Source organism: Tupaia chinensis, unplaced genomic scaffold (assembly GCF_000334495.1).
Source record: "Tupaia chinensis unplaced genomic scaffold, TupChi_1.0 Scaffold000671_1, whole genome shotgun sequence".
Classification (NCBI taxonomy): Eukaryota; Metazoa; Chordata; class Mammalia; order Scandentia; family Tupaiidae; genus Tupaia; species Tupaia belangeri.
Window position 1 is genome coordinate 4,780,656 of NW_006160193.1, and position 23,616 is coordinate 4,804,271.

Here is a 23,616-nt window from a genome sequence, read left to right on the forward strand (position 1 = left end):
TAGAAGAAGGGAGCCAGTTAAATACTAAATGGTAAATGATCTTACAGCAGAAGTTAGCAATATTTGCTTGTTCTGTATTATTGTAAGTAAATTAGTACATTTATAACTAAACAATGAAATAAATGAATAAAGACAAGGGGAACTGTGTGTGGCCCAATTCCGAGAGTGTGTAATGTTTTTGCTATTATTAATAGTTTTGAAGCACTTAGTTCTGACCCAGCTTGATGAAATCAGGTATCTGTTTCGGTAAGGAACACATAGAGATAAGTGCCTAGGAATTGATGTTATTGCCCTGCATTATTTTGGAGGTGATGATGCTTATTAAAAGCAAGAAAATATAACCTAGTTGGCTGTGTTCACAAGGGCAGCTATTACACTATCCTTGTTTCTTTTTTCTTTTTTTTTTTTTTTTAATTATTTTGGAGAGGCTTTTGCTATAGGGCGTGTGTGCTCACCAAAAAGACAGAGAGAGACAGAGAGACAGAAAGCTAAAAATCACCCCCTAGGGGGGATGGCCACGCCACAATCCCTTCTCCTCCCTTCTCCTCTCGGGATCTTGGGCATGAATTTAAGCCACTGGGTCCAGGATTCGAATCGTGATCGACTACATGAGAGTCCAGCATCAAAGCCATTACGCCAACTGCTGGTCCCAACCATCCACTTTTCTGTTGATAATGCTCTTCAGGAGTTCACAGAAGTTGACAGTATCAGGACCAGCAGTTGGCATAATGGCTATGTCGCTGGACTCCCATGAAGTCAACCGTAGTTTAAGTCCTGGACCTGGTGGCTTAAACAGAGGCTGGGGGCATGTGCGTGTGTGCCTAAGATCCCGAGAGGAGAATGGAGGAGAAGGGATTGCAGCGTGGCCTTCCCCCCTGGGGGGTGATTTCTCGCTTTTGTCTCTCTTTTTATTTCTGTCTTTCTGGCGAGCACATGTGCCCTATGGCAAAAACCTTTCCAAAAAAAAAAAAAAAGTTGACAGTATCAGGAATGTGTTTAAACATATCAGTCTCTCAAGTGGTCACTTTTAAGAGGGTAAAGTGGTGTTTCTCAACTTGCCACAACTGATACTTTGGGCTGGATACCCATTGCCTGTTGTATGTGATGCTGTCCTGTACATTACAGGGTGTTCAGTAACTTTATTGGCTTCTACTCAGAAGGTGTCAGTACCGATCTCTCCTCCTCTAGCTGTGCCTGTCAAACATGTCTCCAGGCACTGGCAGGTGTCATTGTGAAGCAACCCCCACCCCGACCTGTGTTGAGAACCACTGGGGTAAAATATGGACCAATAGGAGCATGTGTTCTAAAAAAATGTGAATTATTTAGCTTGTCTACAGATACTCGGCTAGATTCAAAAAAATACAAAACACTAGGTTCTTCCCACCTTGGGTCAGGGCCATATGTAGAGTTGCATTTAATTATATTACAAATTTGGGTTGTTGATCTGTGTGTTTATTTCTGGAAAAAGAGATGTTCAAATTATTTTTTAGGACTTAAATGAATGAAGAAAGAAAATAATGAAAGAATAAATAGATAAATACATAAAGAATGGACCTGCTGGTGAAAATGCAACATGGAAAAAGTTAGTTTATTTAATTGTGGATATGTGAGATTCATTATCAGAGAAACTATTCTAGATTTTTATCATGTAGATGGATACTTTTAATAATCTTGTCTTTTTTTCTTTTGAGAGATTTTTACCATAGTATGCTCACTAGAGAGACAGAGAGAGACAGGGAGACAGAAAGTGAGAAATCACTCCCTTAGGGGGCCATGGCCATGCGGCAATTCCTTCTCCTCCATTCTCCCCTCGGGATTTGGGGCATGCATGCACATGTGCCCAGTGTGAGTTTTAAGTCGCCAGGTCTGGGATTCGAATCACAGTTGGCCATGTGGGAGTCCAGCACCTTAACTACTATGCCACCTGGTGGCCCCGTAATAGTCTTTTCTTATTCTTCTGTCAGGTGCTAGATAAATCTACAAATCATATGCTGGGCCATTCTTGGGCCACTGATTAAAGTGTGTCACAAGTAAAAAGTTATGATTAATCTAGTACAGGCCTGTCAATATCTCTTAAAATATTTAAATTTTTGTTGTCCTTTCCTAAATATGCTTTTACTCTTCACAGTAGCTGTATGACAGCTCATTTAATGATTCTCCTATGGTGAAGAACTTGGCTGTTACTTTGTGGGCAGAAGTGTAGGAATGGATCTAAGTGATAGTCAGTGTTTATATTCTTGATTTGGGGTGTTCGTTTGTGGGTTTTATTATTTTAGAGAAATAAATGGGTACATATGTAAATACAATAAGTAAAGTTTTATAAGTAAAACCCAAATTATATTATTCCAATTCAATACAGCCGAGACCGTTGAAGAAAACAAGGTGCAGGGCATTTCAATCATTTTCAGATCTGGGTACTATTGCATTTATTTTATTACAATTTTGTGTCTGTCTTTATTCATGATGGAGCATGTGTGCATACGTGGGGGGGGGGAGAGAGAAAGAGAGAGAGAGAGAGAGAGAGAGAGAGAGAGAGAGAGAGAATCATCTTCCTCTGGTCCTTCAGCCCTTTCTGTCTTGGGCACTTGTGTGAGTGCCTGGTGTTTCAGACAGACCTATCCCAGGATTCCAGCTGCAGTGCCCTGTGGGATCCAGCCTCCTTTGAGCAGCACAGTCCTTCTACTCCGCAGAGCCTGCCCCTTTCCAGTTTTACTTTTATACCTGCAGTTGATCTGAATTTTAAATAATGTAGTCTATTATATCTTTAAGGGTAGCACATAAGAAAATAATGTCAGTATTCATGTTGTATACCATATTTTTAAAAACATTTTTAAAAATATTTTTATTTGTTATGATTATTTAATTTTGACCAGAGAGTGACAGACAGAGAGAAAGGAAGAGTGAGAAAGCAAGCCACCAGGTCTGGGACTCGAACCATGGTCAGCTGTGTGGGAGTCCAGCACCTTAACCACCATGCCACTTGCTGGTCCCTGTATATCATGTTTAAAATACAAGGGTTCCTCAAAAAGTCCTTGGACAACTTTTTGGGATCTTGTATAGACAAAGTAGATGAAAAATAGGTAGCATGGATCAGTGGTGAGTACAGCAGGTGGCATGGTGTTAAATGCACTAACTTGAAAATTATGCCAGGTGTGTTTGTGTGGGTGCCCAAAATCCTGAGAGGAGAATGGAGAAGTGATTGTGGCTATCATCCTGAGGCTGGAGGGTGCTTTCTCTCCATGTCTTTTTCTCTTCAGTGAGTGCATATGCCATATAGAAGATACAAAAATATAAAAAAAGAAGCTGGGGTATTAGTAATCCCTGTGTGTGACAGTGAGATCCATTATACAAAGAGGTAGTCTATATGCTTTCTGATCTTAGCAATTTCATGGCTGTCAGATTTGGGAATTTGTGTCTGTTGATTTTATTACTAGTTAATCAGTGGATTGATCAATAAACAAAGGTTAAATAAATGAAGAAAAGAGTTCCAAGCCAAGACCAGTAATAAATATCCTGGTGGTGGTGGTGGGTTGGAGGTATGCATCAAGAATTTTGATTATACCCTAGAGTTCTGAGGTCTACTAGAGAAAGAAAGTGACCTGACATTTCTGTGGGAAATACACATTTAACGGTGGCTAGGAAGAGTCAGATTTTGTTCTGTTTTATTGAAGATCCTCAAACAGATTATACTTAGTCTAAGTAAGTTGATGTACGAATACAAGAATAACAATATGTGAATGGATGAAGACAAGGAGAGCCATGCCTGAATAGATCAAGGCTCTCACAATTAGACTAAGAAAGAAGACAGCTTTGGGAAAGAATCGTCAGTGTTGATCCCGATAGAGGTGGTGGCTGTTTTAATGTTGCTCCTTCCCCTCCACCCTTAAGACTTTATTTTTAGAGCAGTTTTAGATTCACAGCAAAATTGAATGGCAGGTACAGAGACGTCCTACCTACCCGGTGGCCAACACATGCCCAGCCCCTGTCATATTAACATCACCACTGGTGTCGTCAGTTTGATACCGTTGATTGTCATGTCATTTCTGCCCTGTGTTCGCAGCTTTTCTTAGGTGTTACTCTTGGTGTTGTGCAGTCTATGGATTTTGAAAACTGTATCATGACATACATCTACGATTAAAATATTATACAGAGTATTTCACTGTTCTGAAAGCTCTCTGGGCTCTGGTTATTCATCACTCTCTTCTTCCTAACCTCTGATAACCACAGATATTTTCTCTCTGTGTGGTATGATATTTCTAGGGTGGCGTACAGTTGTGATCAGACAGTACTTAGTTTTTCTAAATTGGCTTCTTCTCCCACCCCCGCCACCACAATAAAACTTCCTTTATAGTGAAGTTATCCATACCTCAGGTGGTTTGTACAACTATAACTAGTCATTGTCCATGTTATGTGTCTGTTGTTTTAAAGAGAGAATCGAAATATATGTAAAAATAACAAATGGGAAATTGAGTAATGTTATCTCCAAGGTCTAAAACTGTTTGTTTCTTTTTTTCTTTTGCTTTTTCTAAAATTTTTTCTTCACATTTAATTGTTGTACATCTCCAAAATACACAATATAGTTTTTCAAAAACATGCATACATTGCCATCAAATTAAGGATATTACCATATACACCTTTTCCGTAGAAGTTCTTTACACCTTATGTCAGTCAAGTACTTCTTGCCTAAGCCCCACCCACCTATCCCCACTCTCCATCCCTCTCCCTTTATAGTGTCTGATAATGTACTCTTGTCTTCTCTACCATTATATCTTCAGGTCTTTCAATATCTGACAGAGTGTGCAGGCGTTTGATATATACTGAGTGGGGGACATACGGTGTTTGTCTTTCATAGTCTGGTTTGCTTCATTTAGCATTAAATCTTCTATATTCATCCACTTTGCATCAAATAACAGACTCTTGTATCTTATGGCTTGTAGTATTCCATAGTGTACCTGTGCCATATTTTTTGCAATCTCGTCATCCTCTCTTGGACACTTGGGTTGATTCCATGTCTTAGCAATTGTGAATACTGCTGCAATGAACATGGATGTACACATGTATATTTATGGGAGCTTTATCCATAAATGCTAAAACCTAGAAGCAACCAAGAGGCATTTTAGTAGGTTAGTGGATAAGCAAACTTCTGAGTATCTGGACAATGGAATAGTATTCAGTACTAAACCAAGTTTTCAAATACTATGTTCTCATCCATGAACATGGAATAGCTCTCCATTTTACATAGTTCTTTGTTTACTTTTTTTAGAGTTTTGCTGTCTTACTCATACAGATTCTTTGCCTATTTTGTTAGATTTATATCTAAGTATTTCATTTTGTGGTAGGTGTTAACCTAAATAGTACTGTATTCTTTCAGAATATATATTCTAAATTATAATACTGAATTAGTACTGAATAATATTCCATTGTCTGGATATACTATGGTTTACTTATCCATTTGCTCACTGAAATGCCTCTTGGTTGCTTCTAGGTTTTGGTATTTATGAATAAAGTGCCTATAAATATACATGTGCAGATTTTTTATTTTATAGAATAAATTTTTACCTCCTTCGGGTAAATGCCAAGGAATATAGGTGCTGGCTTGATTGTATGGTAAGAATATGTGTAATATTGTAAGAGACCAACAAACACTATTACAAATGGGCTGTACCATTTAACATTCTCAACAGCAATAAATAGAGATTTCTGTTGTTCCACATCCTTGTGTTTGGTGTTATCAATGTTCAGGATTTTTGTTATTTTAATAGGTGTATAATTTGTTGTTTTAATTTTTGTTTCTTTTTTTGACATATGGTATAGTTCATCTTTTCATATGCTTATTTGCTGTCTATATTTCCTCATTGTTAAGGTGTCTGCTAAGGTCTCTGGCCAATTTTTAAATTGGGTTGCCGCCTTATTCTTGAGTTTTAATTATACTTTGTATATTTTGTATAATAGTCCCTTATCAGATATGTCTTTTTGCAAATATTTTCTCTTAATCTTTAGTTTGATTTTTCCTTCTATGGACAGTTTCTTTACAGAGTAGAAATTAATTTTTTAAAAATAATTACTTTATTGAATTTTATTTATTAGTATTATTATTTTAATCTGACCAGAAAGAGCCAGGGGATGGGGGCAGAGCAAACTGCCAGGTCTGGGACTCAAACCATGGTGTGAGCCATGTGGCAGTCCAGTGCCTTATCCACCGCACCACCTGCTGTCCCTGAAACATAATTTTGATTAAGTCCAACTTATTAATTCTTCCATGTAAAGATGATGTCTTTGGTGCTATATCTAAAACAAGTTCATCTAGATTTTCTCTTCTTATGTTATCTTCTAGGAATTTAGGTGTTGTGTTTTATACTGAGGAGTATTTTTAGTTATTTTTTGTAAAGGATGTAACATTTGTGTCTAGATGATTTTTTATTGTACTTATTGTGTGTGTGTGGCTGTCCAATTATTTTTAGCACCACTTTTTTTTTTTTTTGGAGAGGTTTTTGCTATAGGGCACGTGTGTTCGCCAGACAGACAGAGAGAGACAGAGAGACAGAAAGCGAGAAATCACCTCCCAGGGGGGATGGCCACGCCGCAATCCCTTCTCCTCCATTCTCCTCTTGGGATCTTGGGCACGCACGCACACGCGCCGGGCGTGAGTTTAAGCCACTGGATCCGGGACTCGAACCGCGGTCGACTACATGGGAGTCCAGCGACATAGCCATTACGCTAACTGCTGGTCCCTTTAGCACCATTTTTTGAAAAGACTCTCTTTGTTCTGTTGTATTACCTCTGCACCTTTGTCAATGATCAGTTGAGTATAATGTGTGGATCTGTTTCTGTTTCATTGATACATTTGTCTGCCTGTTTATTTATTTTGCCAATACCACACCGTCTTTTTAATCGTATTTTTATAATAGGTCTTGAATATGAGTGATGCCAACTCTCCAACTTTGTTCTTCTTTAATGCTGTGTTGGCAATTCTGAGTCTTTTGTCTCTCCATATAAACTTTAGGATAAATTTGTCTGCATCCACAAAATAAATTGCAGTGACTTTGATTGACATTGAGTATGGGCATTTTAACAGTATTAACTCTTTTAATTCATGAACATGTGGTATCTTTCCATTTATTTGTGTTTTTGTCCAGTTCTTTCATCAATATTTTATAGGTTTCAGTATAAAGGTTTTTATCTCCTTGCTTAAATTACAGCAAAGGATTTTGTTGTTATTGTTGCTATTGTAAATGGAATTGTCCTTTTAATTTTCTTTTTGGCTAGCTCATTATTGATATATGGAACTATATATATATATATATTTTTACTTTTTTTCACTCTTTTTAAAAAGTTATTTTTAATTTCAATTTCTTTTATACAGTCAATCACATTATTTAGCCTACAAAGTGAATATTTCAACATGTGAACATCTCTCCCTAGTCCAGTTGACTAAACTACAAAATATCTTTAACAGAAATTGGCACGTTTCTTTGTCCCATTCATGCTTTTCCTTTATATTTTTCTTCTAATTGTCCTTCCTCAAACCCTGCTTTTTCACACACACTATATCTGTATTTACATCCATTTATTGTGTTTCTATATCCTTCAGTCAATCCTTTTCAGTCATAGAGTGCAGATACTCGGTATATATTAAGTAGAGACATTCCTTCATAGCCTGCTTGCTTCACTCAGCAGTAAATCTTCCATATTCATCCACTTTCTGTCAAAAGCCAGGATTTTGTTGTTTTTTATGGCTGAATAACACTCCGTAGAGTATATGTGCCGTAGCTTTTCGATCCATTCATCTGTTCGTGAACATTTGGGTTGGTTCCATGTCTTGGCAGTTGTGAATAGTGCCGCAATAAACATCGATGTGCAAGCACTTTTCTGATTAAGAATTCTTCTGTCCTTTGGGTAGATACCAAGGAGTATGGGACTATATTTCTGTATGTTGATTTTGTATCCTGCAACATTCCTAAGTTGGTTCGAGTTGTAACTTTTTTTCTTAAATCACAGTAGGGTATGTGTGGACATGTGAGTGAGAACTAGAGATATGGAAAGAGAGAGAAAGGGAGCATCTTCTATAGGTTTTTGCCATGTGATCCTCTTCTTCTAGTCCTCTAACCCACCGGATCTTGGGCACTTTTCTGCATGTTTCACATGGGCAGGGGCTTTGAACCATGGATACCACATGGGATCTGGATTCTCTTGAGTTGTGCGTTATTGCTGTGTGACAGAGCCTGCCCAAATTATTAAAGTTTTTTCACTCTTTGAGTTTTTTATATATAAGATCATGTAATCAGACAATTTTACTTTTTACTTTCCTATTAAAATGCCTTTTATTTCTTCTTTTCTAGTAAATGCATTCAGTGCTATAAATTCGTTGCAAGCACTGTTTTTACTTCATTCATTATGTCATTTTTAGGAAAAAGTAAATATTTACGTAATGAAATATTTGACTAAGTATCTAATTGAATGAGGAGCAGTTACGGACATATGCTGGCAGTGTGCCATACAAAAAGAATTAGGGACGGTCAGAGTGTGTTCACTAAATTTTATTAACAACCGAAAAGGATTTAGTCGCTTATTTCCATGACTAATGAATTAGCATAATTCTGATACTAGACGGAAGTTAATATTATTGAGGATTTATTTCTACCCTCTTTGCATTTATATATATTGATATATGATTATAGTTGAATCAATAAACAGAATCCTCTCTTAATCATTAAAAACTGGGGAAAAACATGGATTCATGGGGATCATATCTTGTGAGAAAACGATAATTATTAATGTGAGTTTTCACTACTAATATTCATAGAAAAAGTACTTACTCTACTCTCAGTTTTAGTAAGGTACATGTAAGTCATTACACATAATAGTATTTCAATTCTGAATTACTGGCTGGTTTATCATTTTGGTATTTATTTTAGATAATGAATATATGGTCAGGTTATTCCATGAGTAGTTAAATAAATAAATAAGTAAACATATAAAAAAATAACATCGCTAGGAATGAAAATAAGGATTTAAATGTACCCAAATTCTGTAAAAGTCACATCCATTAAAATGATTATTTTGCTTAAAGTATTATCATATAGATAATTTTGATAGACATTGTTCTTCTGATTTTGGTAGTTGATTAAGTGGTAGTCATTGTATTAGTTAAAAATAAACCTATTTAATGGGACCAGCAGTTGGTGTAATAGCTATGTCACTGGACTCTCGTGTAGTTGACTGTGGTTTGAGTCCCGGACCTGGTGGCTTAAATTTACGCCGGGCACGTGTGTGTGCATGCCCAAGATCTTGAAAGGAGAATGGAGAGAAGGGATTGCAGTGTGGCCATCCCTCTAAGGGTGATTTCTCGATTTCTATCTCTCTATCTCTCTCTGTCTTTCTGGCAAGTGCATGCGCCCTATAACAAAAACCTTTCCAAAAAAAAGAAAAAAGAAAGAAAACTATTTAAGTGAACAAAAAATATGTCATTCTAGGGACACTGATAAGAATGTGACATAAACTAGGGTTTAGTTTAGTCTTCCTGAAAAATGTGAATTAAAAATTGTATTTGCTCCCTTGTATTTAAAATTTTTCTTTACTCTTTTATTTTATATTATAATTTAAAGTGTATTCATTTTCCCCATGAGTGAAGGAGAGATAAAGCAAGCCCCTCCGACAGAGTGTCATCATTGTGATCCACCTCAGCTTCAGCCTGTCCCATGTCGTGGGCATGCAATGCTTGGAGTAGCCAGAGCAGTCTCTGGGCTTGAATCCAGAGCCTTCCCTCTTGGGTCAGCCTCAAAGAGCATCACATTTTGCACTGGGCTGCCATTTTCCCCACCCCTTTGTTGCATATTCAATTCCACATAGCAGATTGAATCAAGCTCTAATTGTCTTGGCAGTGGGAGCATAGGTCACAGAACACAGAGCATAGTACATGTAGACATCAGTATGTGTGGCTGGATAAATCTTGGAATGTGTTGTGAAATAAGACATATGTTTGCCCAACTTTGTCAGCATAAGGTCCATTAGAAGGCGGCCTCATACTGTCTGAGGGTGCGATTCCGTGTGAGATAGGTGTGATAGCGACAGACCTTCCTCTTGAAAGTGCTGGACTAATTAAAAAAGAACCACAGTTTATTTCTGTCTAGTCCCACATAACTCACATCTGTTAAAAATATAATCTAGGCTAAGGGTGCTTTCCTCCCACAGAATGCCCACAGGACGGCAGAGTTCTCTTTTGCTAAGAGACACAATGTTGGCAGTTAGCTCTGTGGGTAAAGAACATAGAGACTAATGTAAGTAAAACCTGGAGTTCATATTCTTGGTTGGAGTGCTTTGTTTATGAGTGTTTAAGAGGAATTCAAAAGAATTAATATCTATAGAAAATGATCAAGAAAGGGTCAGTGATAGGAATATGTAATGAACCAAAGTTTTGTTTACTCTGCTATAGCTTAACTGAGGTGATTTTAAAAAAGACAACAGTCACTTATTTTGAGAATGTATAATATTATATGTTACCTCCGCCACAAATGATTTTATCATTTCCATACCGATAGGGTCCTGCCTGATAACTTTGTGTGGCAGCCCAAGAAAATATGGAGAAACATTGTGAAAATAGTGGTTTCATCATTTTTCATTGAGCCATCTTTAAAACATGCAAATTGGGGGCCAGCAGGTGGGGTAGTGTTCAAGGTGCTGGATTCCCACATGGCCGACCGCGGGTAGAGTCCTGGACCTGGTGACTTGAAAATCACACTGGGTATATGTACTTATGTGCCAAAAATCCTGAGAAGAGAATGGAGGAGAAGGGATTGTGGCGAGGCCATCCCCCCTTGGGGGCTGGGGGGTGACTTCTCACTTTCCCTCTCTCTGTCTCTCTCTGGTGAGCACACTTGCCCTATGGCAAAAACCTAAATTTTAAAACAAAACGAAATGTGCAAATCGAAGAAAAAGAGGCCACCGACGGACCAATGGTGAAAGTGGATTTAATATGAAGTGTGGATGTTAGTTAACCACACATGTTCTCTGAGGTCTGTTGTAATAGGGGATCAAATCTAAGAGGAAAAAAGGAAACAATGGGGAGACCTCGTTCCTTGAATTTTGTGTTCATATTGTTACGAATGAACCATGAATAAATAAATGCATGAAGATATAAAGAAAGAAGAATGTGCTTGGACCAGTGATGAGTACCATGGGGTATCTGAACCAGGATTTTTGATTAAACCCATATACAACTCTGAGGTCCATTACAGAGAGACACGTAATTATTCCTTCTTTGGGAAGTGAGCCTGTGGCACCTTTTCTTTGGGGTTTTGTGGTTTGGGGGGAATGGATTACAAAAAGTATAATATAAAATTAACTCATGAATAAAATACCAATAAATGAATAAAGACAAACAATGTACTTACTATTAAAGAATGTCATGAGACATGGGCTTTGAGTAAACCTATCGGAGGCTCCCGATACATTGATGATCACGGTGTTGACCAGGCTGCTATGGGCATGTGGAATGCTTCTGTTCTGTGTTGGTGGTGATTGGTTTATCAAGGAAATGAAGCAGAATAATGCATATAAATCATTGAGTAGCAAGCAGAGACCAATGATGAATTTGTTACTCCAATCCCTTTGTATTTTTTTTAACCAAGTTTTATTAAAACAATAATGAAGAGCAACTCTGTTGTTCTCAAGGACTGTGACTATGCACAGATATATTGTTCCGTATTCTTATTGAGTTCTTTGAGATTACGTGTGCTGATGGCTTTGAGTACGAGAAAGAAGGCTTGATTTTATATCTCAGTTATCATTGTACCAGAGGGTACGTGTATGTGCAAGAGAGGCAGAGGGAGAGAGAATCTTCCAGAGGGGCTTGTTCATGCTATAACCCTTCTCTCCTCTGTCTCTATCCTTCAGGACCCTGGCCATGTGCACACATGCCTGGTGGGTTTTCCAAGCCACCGGGGTAAGATCTGAACTGTGGTTGGCCACATAGGATTCGGCTCTCTTTACGTAGCACCTAACCGTTGTGCTAGGAGGCTGGCCCTATCTGTTTAAAAAAAAAATTCTTCCATGAGCAAGTGAGATAATGAAAGAAACAGAGAGATAGCACTTGTAACAGAGTCGTGACCCCATCATCACCCCCAGCTTCAGCTGGCCCAGATTATGGCACATGGGTGTCTGAAGGTCTCCAGATGTGACCGTGGGACCTTCTCATGTAGGTAAGCCTCTCGTTTTAACACCGTGCCACCATCTAGTTCTTCTATTTGCTTATTTATGTTTAGGTTTTTGTCACAGGGCATATGCGATCACTGAAGAGAAATGGGGGGAGAAAGGGCGAAATCACCCCACTGGTTTGGGGGTGATGGTCATGCCTTAAACCCTTCTCTTCCTCCCCCTCCTCCTCCTCTCCCCTTAGGGCCCTGGGCATGCACATACACTTGCCCTGTGTGATCTTCAGGCTTCTGAGTCCAGACTTGAAGCATGGTTTGCCATGTGGGAGTCCAAAGCCTTGCCACTGCTGGTGCATGGCTAATTTTTAAAGTTACTGACCATGAACCAGTTAGGAACAGACATCATGAAAGGGATACTGGTTCATAGTTTTTTCCCATAAATAATAAATACAATAAATAATAAATACCATGAAATAAATAAAGAAATATTGGGACATGTTTTAAAAAATAGGCATTTTTTTCCCTATAGGATGAAAAACACCGTGATTGCATTATTCTCTAATCATGGAGACCCTTACTGATACTTATGGACTAAGGAGCAAAAAGATTGATGTAAGTAAATATCAGAGTTGATGTTCTGGGCTTGGATGGGGTTCTTTCATGGAACCCATTCTATTATTTTAATGAAATAAACGAATAATACATGAAGTGAAGGAATGTAAGGATGAACCCCTGATTGGAATGTGTCATGAACAAAAATTTATGATGACTTCAACTCAACCCACCTAAACCCATTACTACAGAAATGATGGCGTTTCCCACGTTAGGATAGTTTAGCTGATCTCTCCTGCCTTTGTTGTAGTTGCTTCATTGATTTCTGCCTTGACAAGCATCTGTGTGGTTACCTTTATGAGGCAGGATTGTGATGGGCTGGAGCAGGTCAGTGTTCTGGATTGTGGAGTAAGACAGTGGGTGCATGACTGTTGATTACACCAGCTTTGACAAACAGGAAGATTAAATGAAAGAGGAGCAGGGAGACACCAGTCATAAACAAAGAATTAACATGATGCGTGGGTACCGATTAGTCCAAATGTGAACTGGAGAGTCATTGTAAGTGATCTAGTCTATTTGCTGGTGTGAGGGGGGGCATGAACAGCTCTCGGTTCTGCTCAAGCATTTTGTTCTCAATTTGGTGTCATTAAAGGGTATCGATTGTGTAATAATTATGCACGGATCCATGAGTGAGTGAATCAGGTCAAGAATGCAGAAGTGGAGCAAATCCTGGATCCGTGATGAGTCCTGGTGGAGGTGTCTGAATCAACATCTTTGGTGAAGCCCTCTGTGTAACTCTGAGATCCATGACAGCATGAAAAGTAGCCAATCTTTTCTGTAGAAAGTACCTGATAGGAGAAGTTAGGAAAGTTCAATAAATGTGTTGCTGGGCTTTTGTAGTTCAAAGAAATGGAGCATCTGGGTTCAAATAAATTAATGTGCAGACAAATAGAGACCCACGTACGGAGAGAGTCGCAGGCCGGCCGGCTCGGGGCCGTCATCAGAGTGCAAGGAACAAGTATTGTTAGTGTTGGCCCTTGCGATAAAACAAGCCTAATTACTAGTCTGAAGTAAAGGAGTACAGAGACTCTGCTCATCTCTGATATAGAGCACATTGGTTTCTGTAGTTAAGAGATAAATTTTTTTGTTTTGGTAATTTTTTTAAATTAAGAAAAGGGAAAGTGTTTGCATTAGCCAGTAAGCGATTAAATAACCATCTATTTAATAGATGCTTATATACACAGATATTTGTAATCATTATAGAACTTATTCTTGGTCTACATGGTAGACTCAATAGTTTTTATATATTTAACATTACAATTTTAATGCCAAATTAACTAAATGATTGTAAGTGACAAAATGTATTGGTATCTAGCTCTGCTTGACTAACATCCGCTAAGAAGATCTAAATGTGTTATAAATCTGCCTTTTTTCTCCCCAGGGTGAACATTGGAGAGCTGATATGGTCATTTAATAAAGAACTGTTACCCACGTAGGGAGCATGGACAGGAACGTAAGAAAACCCTTAGTTTATGTTCTTTCTTTGAATGGCTCGTTCATGGCTGCTAGCTGAAGTTATAAATGTCCACATACATAAAATAAACAGAATGCTCCTAGCGTGAATCAATACTGGGAACATGTTATGAACCAAAAATTATGTTTAAGGTCAATTCGCATAACAAAACTGATTTTTTTTTTTTTAAAGAGAGATTTTTGCTATTTATGTGTTTGTTGGAGAGTCAGAGAGAGACAGAGACAGAAAGTGAGAAATCACCCCTCGGGGGTGGGGTGGCCATGCCATAATCCCATCTACTCCATTCTCCTCTTGGGATTTTGGACACGCTTGCACATGTGCCTGGCTTGAGTTTTAAGCCACTGGATCTGGGACTTGAACCGCTGTTGACTATGTGGATGTCCAGCGATGTAACCATTATGCCATCTACTGGTCCCCAACAAAAGTGATTTTAAAAGACAATAGAAATTATTTAATTTATTCTCAAAACAGTTTTATATTATTCTTTCATTTATATCATGGCTGATTGCAGCATTCCCATACTGTTAGCAATACTGGCTTATAGCTCTATTGAGGTGGTCTATAAAAATGTGGATGAACATTTCCAAGGTGATAGAAGATGGTGGTGATATTATTTTTCATTGAGCCATCTTTGACCTATGGACAGATTAAATAACAAAGGCCCTCAGAAGAACCAGTGCTGAACGCAGGTCTGAAAAGGCAGGGATGTGAGTTAAGCAGTCCAGACATCCATCTCTGATGCCATCACAAAGAAGCAGAGTCTGTAGGTCTTTAGCGTGAGAGCCTAAAACTCAAGGCTATTTTTTGGGGATTTTGGGATTGTACTATTATTTGTGACTAGATATATTAATCAATAAATTTGGAAAACAAATGCCCACCATGGACCAGTGATGAATGTCATGGGGTTTCTGAAAGAAGAATTTTGATTAAACCCATCTGCATCTCTGAGGTCCGCCATGAAGAGACGCCTATTATTTATTTCATAGGAAATAACTATAGAACCCTTGGCTTTTGTGGCTCAGGGGTTTCAACTACGTTATTGTAATAAAATTAGCCCATGAATAAAGAAACATATCAATGAATGAAGAGTGAGAAAAGTATGCATGCACTTACTTTTGAAGGCATGCAACATAGATTATTATAAACAGAATTTTGGATTCTTATTCCCGGACAGTACTCAAGGCTCTGATCACTTGGGCGAAAAGCAGAGGATCATCTGTACATTAGAGTGAATATTTTTGCTCTGTGTTGAGGTGGGAAACCGACTGACTGTTTTGTCAAGAAAAAGGAAATAAATTTTCTTAAATAAATGGTTGATTGAAAAACCATGTAGTTGAGAGAGAGTGCATGGAGCAATGAGACCTGTATACAATTATAATTTCGATTCATGAGATCTTTTTACGCAATTGTCACTAGATGAACCAGTCTGCTACCTTTTCGGGCAATGACATGAGGGTAAACGTACAATAAATATTTCTCAGAGTACCTACGCAATACCTACGCCATGTGGGTGAGCTCACATATATTGAAATGTACTTAGAAGGGAACAGATTCATAAATTTACATGTCAATCAGTTAAACATCTGGCAAACACTGTGTCAGTAGGAAGAATGCAATTGTGTATAAATATAATGATTCATTGTATTTCACTCAACTGCTATCCCTAGGAAGACAGAGTCCTAGACTTTTTCAGTGTTGCGTATAGACATCTGCAAGGAATCGTGTTTTAGTCCTTGGTTGTCTTAGTGGTTGTTACTATTCCATGAGGAATGAGTCAATTACTGTGTGAGTTAATAGATTTCCTGAGTAGGGTCAAATTTGAACCATTGGTGATTTTGTATCATAAATTGAATCTTCCATGTATTCAATTTTTCACAAATAAAAATTGTGAAAAAAAAATTTCTTGCAGACAAGTCCAGGCAGATGGTCCTAATAATTATAGTTAGTTTTCTCCACTTTACTGTTGGATTCAATCATCTTGTATGATTTTAAAATAAAAAATTACCTGCATTAATAAATATGAAGTAGTGCTCCTTCTTCCAAAAATGTTTGGGATAGGAAGCAAACCAGAGCTTATGGTTCATTCAACTGGGGTTTATTTAAGACAGATAATTTTTAGCTAATTTAAATTTTAATTCTTTCTAAATTTGCTTTTCATTCCTCAGAATGAACGCCCTGAACCCAATTTAATTATTATCTTCTGGTGAAAGTATTTCCTTTCATCTGTATGGGGAAGGAGAGAAGAGGTCAATGTAAGTAATAATCAAAGTTGAAGGTCTTGCTTGGGGGACTTGATCGGGGTGTTCCATGAATTATTTTGGAAGAATAAATGGCTACATATGTAATTCAAAGGTGGTCATGCATTGACCAGTGATGGAATTTATTTTGAATGAAAAATGATGAATAATCCAATTCAGCACAACTGACTTCATTATTCATTCTCAAAATATGAGAGGCATGTTTGTCATTTTCAAATGTTTTAATATGCTAATTTAATGCTGATTTAATTTTATACCACAGTGGACGCGAACACTTACCATCAATATTACTATTGACTGTTAATTCACTGAGGCGAGAACATAAGAAAATGAAAACTCTTTTTTCTTAGCTGTGGTATGAGATGGTAGTTCATTGTATCATCTTTAAAATGTAATGTTAAATGAAGTAGTCCCAAGCATGAACCAGTGACTGATGTGGAACTGCTATGATGCAAGGAAATGGATGCATTCATATTTGCGATAATGGGTTTATACAGGGCCATCCAGTTCCCACCACTGTGGATGTGAACTTCTGAGCCACTCATATCCTCAAGGATTGTTTTCTCTCCTAATGGGTGGACAGTGATTGTGATAGTAGTGGGTCAGTGAGTACATCGAGAACAGCGTAACTGAAGGAAAGCAGAGTACCAGATCTGGATCAATGACGAGTACGCGTGGGGCATCTGAATCAGACGTTGGGTTAAACCCAGTCTGTAACTCTGAGGCTCACTGCATCCACAGGAAATGTGCTTACAAAGCAAGTTAGAAATCTCCAAGGATGGACTCTTGGTGCCTGGGTGTTCATGGGTGTGGGCTGAACTGTTAAAAGGAGATCATGCCTGAGTAAATACTGAGCTGTTAAATGAAGGGAGGGGCCACACCTCACCATATTATGAAAGAAGCTAATCAAGGAAAACGGCGACTACATTTCTAAAACTTTGAGTTTAAGTGAAAACAGAGCGAGGCTGCTTCCCCTTTGAGAGCATTGGATAGTGCAGAGCATTAGATAGTTGTTCTGGGTTAGTGGTGAGTTGGCACTTGCATGTCTTATTTTAAAAAGAGACAAGAATTGGGACCAGCAGTTAGCGTAATGGTTATGTCGCTGGACTCCCACGTAGTCAACCGTGGTTCGCGTCCCGGACCCGGTGGCTTAAAACTCACGCCGGGTGCATGTGCGTGCATGCCCAAGATCCTGAGAGGAGAACGGAGGAGAAGGGATTGCGGCATGGCCATCCCCTCTGGAGGGTGATTTCTTGCTTTCTGTCTCTCTGTCTTTCTGTCTGTCTAGCGAGCGCATGCGCCCTACAGCAAAAACCTCTTTAAAAAAAAAGAGACAAGAATTGATGTAATTAAATGATGTGTTTTGTATAATCATATTTAATAAATAGTAATGAATACAATAAATATTTATATTTAATGACATAAATCATTATGCAGAATATAATAAGTTATTATAGCAATGAAATATAATTAATAATAAAAATACTTATAATTTAACAATTTTTGAAGCATGGAAAAAACTGAAGAGTGAACATTGATAATGTAACTATAATAACCATAAATCTTGTGTTCATTGATTTTTATTTAAAAAGAAAAATGTAAATGCATTTAAAAATTATTTTTTAATAAATGAAAAGATTTAGAGTTCTTGTCCAGTGTCCTTAGGGTTCATTAAGACTGATGCTATTATGAGAATGAGTAAAAGAATAATTTTGTATCTCAGTTCATTTAACAGAGGGCCAATCATCAACCATTGAGAGACATTTATAATGTGTAAATGAGCATGACTAAGTTTGCTTAAACCAAAATGCTTTGGGCCCCTCCTTTTTTATGGGATTATGTGAACCCCACTCATTAGATGCGTATTTCTATTATCAATTAAATTCAAATTAATTAAAAATAAAAATTCAGTCCCTCAGTCATTCCAGCCACATCCCAAGTCTCAGGTGACAGTGGCTACCATGTGGACGGTGTGGACAGAGCACATCTGCTGCTCTGCGGAAGGCATGGGTGCGACAGGGCCATGCAGACAGTTGCAGGTAAGGGCATTAAGTTTTAGGTAGCAGGTCACTTACTATTTTTGTTTCCTTTAGGAAAAAAAAAAAGAGTAGATAATCAAATGAAGCATAGGATTATTACAAGTGAATAAATAAGTCAGTAAATACATGAATTAAATGAAGTGTAGTGTGGCCCCGTGGTCAGATTGTATTATGCTATTTGGTAGGGGTGTCTAGACAGATACTAACAGTTGTTCTTGTGTTGGGTGGTAGTTTTCAATGTTTTCACTGTATTATTTCATACTAAAAATTCAGTAAGTAAATACATGAAAAGGATACTGCCGTTAGGTTAATGGTGCATCTGTGACCCAAACCAGTTTATGATTAATCTTGTAATGCAGAACTAACCTCTTTGAAAAAATGTATTTATAAAATTTACACTTTTCATGGTTTTGGAAACCTGCCCTTCCCTCTAGAATGAGCACACCATGGTGGATGTAGACATTCTCCAAAGACGACGACACTGCCTGCCACTTCCCTGGGTAAGAAGCCACATTAGTTGCCATCAGAGTGCCTGTGCTTTTTTTATCTGCCTTTTTCCCCGTGTGGACTGAAATACGAGACAAAGGCTGTAGATACCAGCAGTAAACAGGACGTTAAGGACGGACCCGCGGTAGGAATGTGTTACAGGCTAAAGAGAGGGTCAGTCCTTTTGACACAACTGAGATTCCTTTTTTAAAAGATGGAAAAGCTGGGACCAGCAGTTAGTGTAATGGCTATGTGGCTGGATTCTCATGTAGCCAACCGCAGTTCGAATTCCGGACCCGGTGGCTTAAACTCCAGCGCCAAGTGCATGTGCATACGTGCCCAAGGTCCCCGTAGGAGAATGGAGGAGAAGGGATTGCGGCATGGCCGTCCCCCCTGGGGGGTGAATTCTCACTTTCTGTCTCTGTCTTTCTGGTGAGCACACGTCCCCTATAGCAAAAACCTCTCCGGGGGGAAAAAAAAAAAAGGACAGAAAGAATAAGAAAAGATGGAAAAACTCAAACTGATTTTCAAATCAGTTTTCTATTTGTTATTGGGTAGTTAGAAAAATCATGACTCATTTTTGCATAGAAACACTTAGAAAAGTACGTGGTGATATTATCTCTTCCCCACCATTGATTTAATTAGGCATCTGTATTGGTAGAGATCTAGGCTGTTGAACAGGTGAAGTCCTCAGAAGGTGGAGCCTAGCTGTGCCACAGTGGTGAGCTACCATTGTGGATTTTGGTTGTTCATCATACCATCTTCAAAACTGACAAATGACATGATCCTGCCCAATCATGGGCCATTAATATTAATGGTACTAATAGAAAGCAAGGCGTATTGATGAGCCAACGCATGTGGTACTGAGGCCTATTCTGAGAGCTTTGTGTGAATTTAGCCCAGAGATGTATTGTGGTCACCTCAAGGGTCTTGTTCTTGGGAGTTTGTGATTCATGGAAGTGAAACTATAAATAAATGAAGAAGAAAAGTGCCCAGTGAGATGGCACTGGACCAATGATGAGATTGGAGGGTGTCTGAATCAAAAATTTTGATTAAAGCCATCTGGAACTCTGAGGTCCGTTTGAGTTCATTAACACTAAATGGTGCCTATAGGTAACATCATTTTATTGTATATTTTGAAATGGCTATAAGAGAGGATTTTAAATAGTCCTCAAAGAAACGATAAATGTTAGAGATGACAGTTATGATAATTGTCTTGATCTGATCAATATGTATTGTACATGTGCATTGAAATGTCATGCCATAACCGCATCCTCTACATATGAACAGTTTTTACCTGTCAACTTAATATAATAATGAAATGATTAACTTAGGTCCATTAAAAAAACTTGCCTCCCTTTTCCCTCTATGGAAATGTGATTATAGCACAGATTTAGAATATTCAGATAACTTGATCATAGATATTTGCAGTTTTGGTACATAAACTTTCAATGCATGAATAATTAAATGCATAAAAATTAAACGTATAATTGGGTAAATATAAAGAGAGTTGGGAATGGGCCAGTTATGAGAGTATGTACTGAAACTTGGCTTATTCACATTTCTGATGCATGAATTCCAGTGCTATGTATTGGTAAAGGCTACTGCCGCTTTCTGGAAGGAGTATGTAGGTAGATGGATATAAGATCCACTATTACTTGACATAGGTGGCTGCTTGCCAATGATTTTTATTTAGGGAAAGGTTAATTACATAAATAATTAATAGACTAAGTAGTTATTTAATTGATAATATAATGACCACAATTCATCTTGAGAATATGTCTTATGAAGAGTTATTATTAATCTGACGCCATTCACTGCTTTTATCAAAAACAAGAGAAAGTTGAGGCCAGCAGGTGGTATAGTGGTTAAGGTGCTAGACTCCCACATAGCCAACCACTGTTCAAGTCCCAGACCTGGCGACTTGAAAATCATGCCAGGTGTGCATGTGTGTATGTCCAAAATCCTAAGGGGAGAAAGAAGGAGAAGGGATTGCAATGTGGTCATCCCCCCTAGGGGGCGATTTCTCACTTTCCCTCTCACTCTTTCTCTCTGGTGAGTTCACAAGCCCTATGGCAAACAAAACAAAACAAAACAAAACAAAACAAAACAAAACAAAACTAGAGAAAGCAGCTAGTTTTTCCATTTCTGCGGGTAATGTATTAAGTAACAGACAGAGATGACATTAGCCAAGATTCTTGTCTAGTGTTAGTTATTTTACATATATATTAATGAGTTGTTCATTTTTATCACAGTTGATTTTTATAAAGCACGGTCCAGTAAGAAGTGAGAATGATAATTCATCTTTGTACTACTGATGGTCTCTTTCTAGTTTTGGTATGGGAATATAGATGCTTGAATGTGAAAAAATATTTGTTTTGGGCTGTTCTTGGGTTTACCGTGTGTGTGTGTGTGTGTGTGTGTGTGTGTGCACATGCATGTGTTAGTATATGTGAATGTCCCATCAAATAGTTGACAAGTCATTACATAATTGAATAAATACAGAAATAAATGATTGAATAAGTATCTAAGTAGAGTTAAGCAAGGACCTTTGCTGGGAGTATGCTGTGAATCACAAATTCGAATTCATTCATTCTTCATAAGTTTAGTCTATTAAAGGAAAGATTCCCCAAGGTCTTGCTTTCATGGGTTGAGGTCAACAGACATGTGTGGCATAGTCATAGTTCTTGTTTTCAAGTGATGGATTATATAATCATCATTCAACGTTAATAGTTACACCAGCAAATGAGAAGGTATACCATTTTTGGGTAAAGGAGGAAAATGAGATTTGAATTAAGTGTATGATTAATTTAGTATGACTCAATAGTGGTCTTTTAAGTCAATCTGAATGTGTGCTATTCAGTTTTTGAACATTTGTATTTGACTCCTCAGAATGAAGACCATGGCGGATTCAGGCAGTCTCTCCTGGTGAACTTTGTGGCTGCTACCTTTGTGGGTAAGGAACCTAAACCATAGTCAGAAAATATTGCCAATTAGGGTGAATTTTTTACTAGCGTTTCCTGAATTATTTAAATTAAATCACATGTAGACAAATGATATGAATGCACTATGAAGTTCGTTACTCCAGTTAAGGCCAACTGGGGTTAAAAAATAAGATGGAAGACATTTTATTTATCCCGAGAGCCGATTAACAATTCATCTTATTTTTTCACTGCATTTAATTGAACATTTATCCAGTAATAAAATCTAGGGCTGCATGGTCCAGTATGGTTGATCCTATCCACAAGTGGCCATTTAAAATAATTAAAGGTAAATCAAGTTTTAAATTTCAGCCTCACAGTGCACTAGCCACATTGTAAGCAATTAATAGCTAAGTGTGGCCTTTGGGGACCATGCTGGACAGGGCAGTGGTATAGTTCACATTGCTGCTCATTAGTATTCCTACTGGACAGACCCTCAAGGAGGGAGGAGCACAGGAAAGAAGGAAGATTATTCTGTGATGGCTGTGAAGCAAGGACGCTAACAGAGCCATCCCCACCTCACTGAGGGCCACCACTGGAGGAGAGGTAATCGTTTATCCTAAAAGAGCTGTTCTATGGGAAAAGACCAATAGACAGATCTTTGTTATGCTGAAGGGTATTGTATTTGACTTTAAAAATTTTTATTTGTTGATTTCATTACTAGTAGCAAACCAGTGAATGAATCAATATATGATTGATTAGGTATAAATGAGGAAAAGGAATGCTTTATCCTGGATCAATGATGAGTACCCTGGGGTGTCTGAATCAAGGATTTTGATTAAACCCTGTAACTCTGAGGTCCATTAAAAAAGATTCCTCTGTATTATCTCCATGGGAAATAAGCTTATTCCAGGAGGTTCAAAATAATCAGGATTTTGTTCTTGGGCTTCTGGATATGGATTGTATTATTTTCAGTAAAGCAGTACATGACTAAATGAAGAAATATGTAAACAAATGGAGTCATAGGTTATTGCTGGTCCTAAGATGAGACTTTGTCACACAGTAAGAAGCATTGCTGATACATTTCTGAAGGACTGAGACCCAGTAAAGCCAATTGATGGAAGCTGACCTTTTTGGATAAAGAGCTTTTAGGTAGATAGATACGACACTCCGTGCTGTTTCTGGTTAGGTTGTTTTGTTTTGTTTTTGTTTTTGTTTGTTTAAGAAAATGACAAAATATTTACTTAAATTAGTTGCTGGTTGAATTACTACCTAATTGATAGAGCATTACACGTGGATCTATGAGGAGAATGTGAAGGATCCTTAAAAACTTTGTGGAAAAATGTATATTAAAAAGAATTATATAAGGATTTCAGAATTTTCTCTCACCAAAATAAAAACTTGTACTTTAATTCCATTTTTGCATCAATGTTTTGACATCTCTCATGTGTCAAATGACCAATGAGGATTTTCACTCTGTTTAAATTTGGTTCCTTAGTTTAATTAAAAATAATGAGAAGAAACGAGATGTTCTTTCTATGTCTAATGGTCAAATGGACAGGTGTTCATATTGTCCAGTTCTGTGGATTCACAGATAGGATGGTGTTGTTATAAATATAAAAAATTAATATCTTAGTGAAGCCCATGTGTTATGGAGCAGGGAGAGTGCTTAATCTA

At 37.8% G+C, this 23,616-nt stretch overlaps 1 long non-coding RNA gene and 6 other non-coding genes across 7 annotated transcripts; all 7 read left to right on the top strand.

The window, feature by feature from the left end:
- Positions 1-11,154: 11,154 nt before the first annotated feature.
- Positions 11,155-11,229, top strand: LOC114009949 (small nucleolar RNA SNORD113/SNORD114 family). Its single transcript, XR_003551347.1, has one exon. It is a non-coding gene; the product is annotated as a small nucleolar RNA SNORD113/SNORD114 family (small nucleolar RNA).
- A 929-nt stretch (positions 11,230-12,158) lies between these two features.
- On the top strand, positions 12,159-19,012 carry LOC102489008 (uncharacterized). The gene is made up of 5 exons (XR_336237.1): positions 12,159-12,197; positions 12,679-12,761; positions 14,143-14,214; positions 16,401-16,487; positions 18,967-19,012. It is a non-coding gene; the product is annotated as an uncharacterized LOC102489008 (long non-coding RNA).
- LOC114009950 (small nucleolar RNA SNORD113/SNORD114 family) lies at positions 13,432-13,509 on the top strand. The gene has a single exon (XR_003551348.1). It is a non-coding gene; the product is annotated as a small nucleolar RNA SNORD113/SNORD114 family (small nucleolar RNA).
- On the top strand, positions 15,116-15,190 carry LOC114009951 (small nucleolar RNA SNORD113/SNORD114 family). Its single transcript, XR_003551349.1, has one exon. It is a non-coding gene; the product is annotated as a small nucleolar RNA SNORD113/SNORD114 family (small nucleolar RNA).
- On the top strand, positions 17,148-17,223 carry LOC114009952 (small nucleolar RNA SNORD113/SNORD114 family). Its single transcript, XR_003551350.1, has one exon. It is a non-coding gene; the product is annotated as a small nucleolar RNA SNORD113/SNORD114 family (small nucleolar RNA).
- Positions 19,013-20,025: 1,013 nt separating the features above from the next.
- LOC114009942 (small nucleolar RNA SNORD113/SNORD114 family) lies at positions 20,026-20,099 on the top strand. The gene has a single exon (XR_003551341.1). It is a non-coding gene; the product is annotated as a small nucleolar RNA SNORD113/SNORD114 family (small nucleolar RNA).
- A 2,632-nt stretch (positions 20,100-22,731) lies between these two features.
- On the top strand, positions 22,732-22,803 carry LOC114009943 (small nucleolar RNA SNORD113/SNORD114 family). Its single transcript, XR_003551342.1, has one exon. It is a non-coding gene; the product is annotated as a small nucleolar RNA SNORD113/SNORD114 family (small nucleolar RNA).
- Positions 22,804-23,616: the final 813 nt, after the last annotated feature.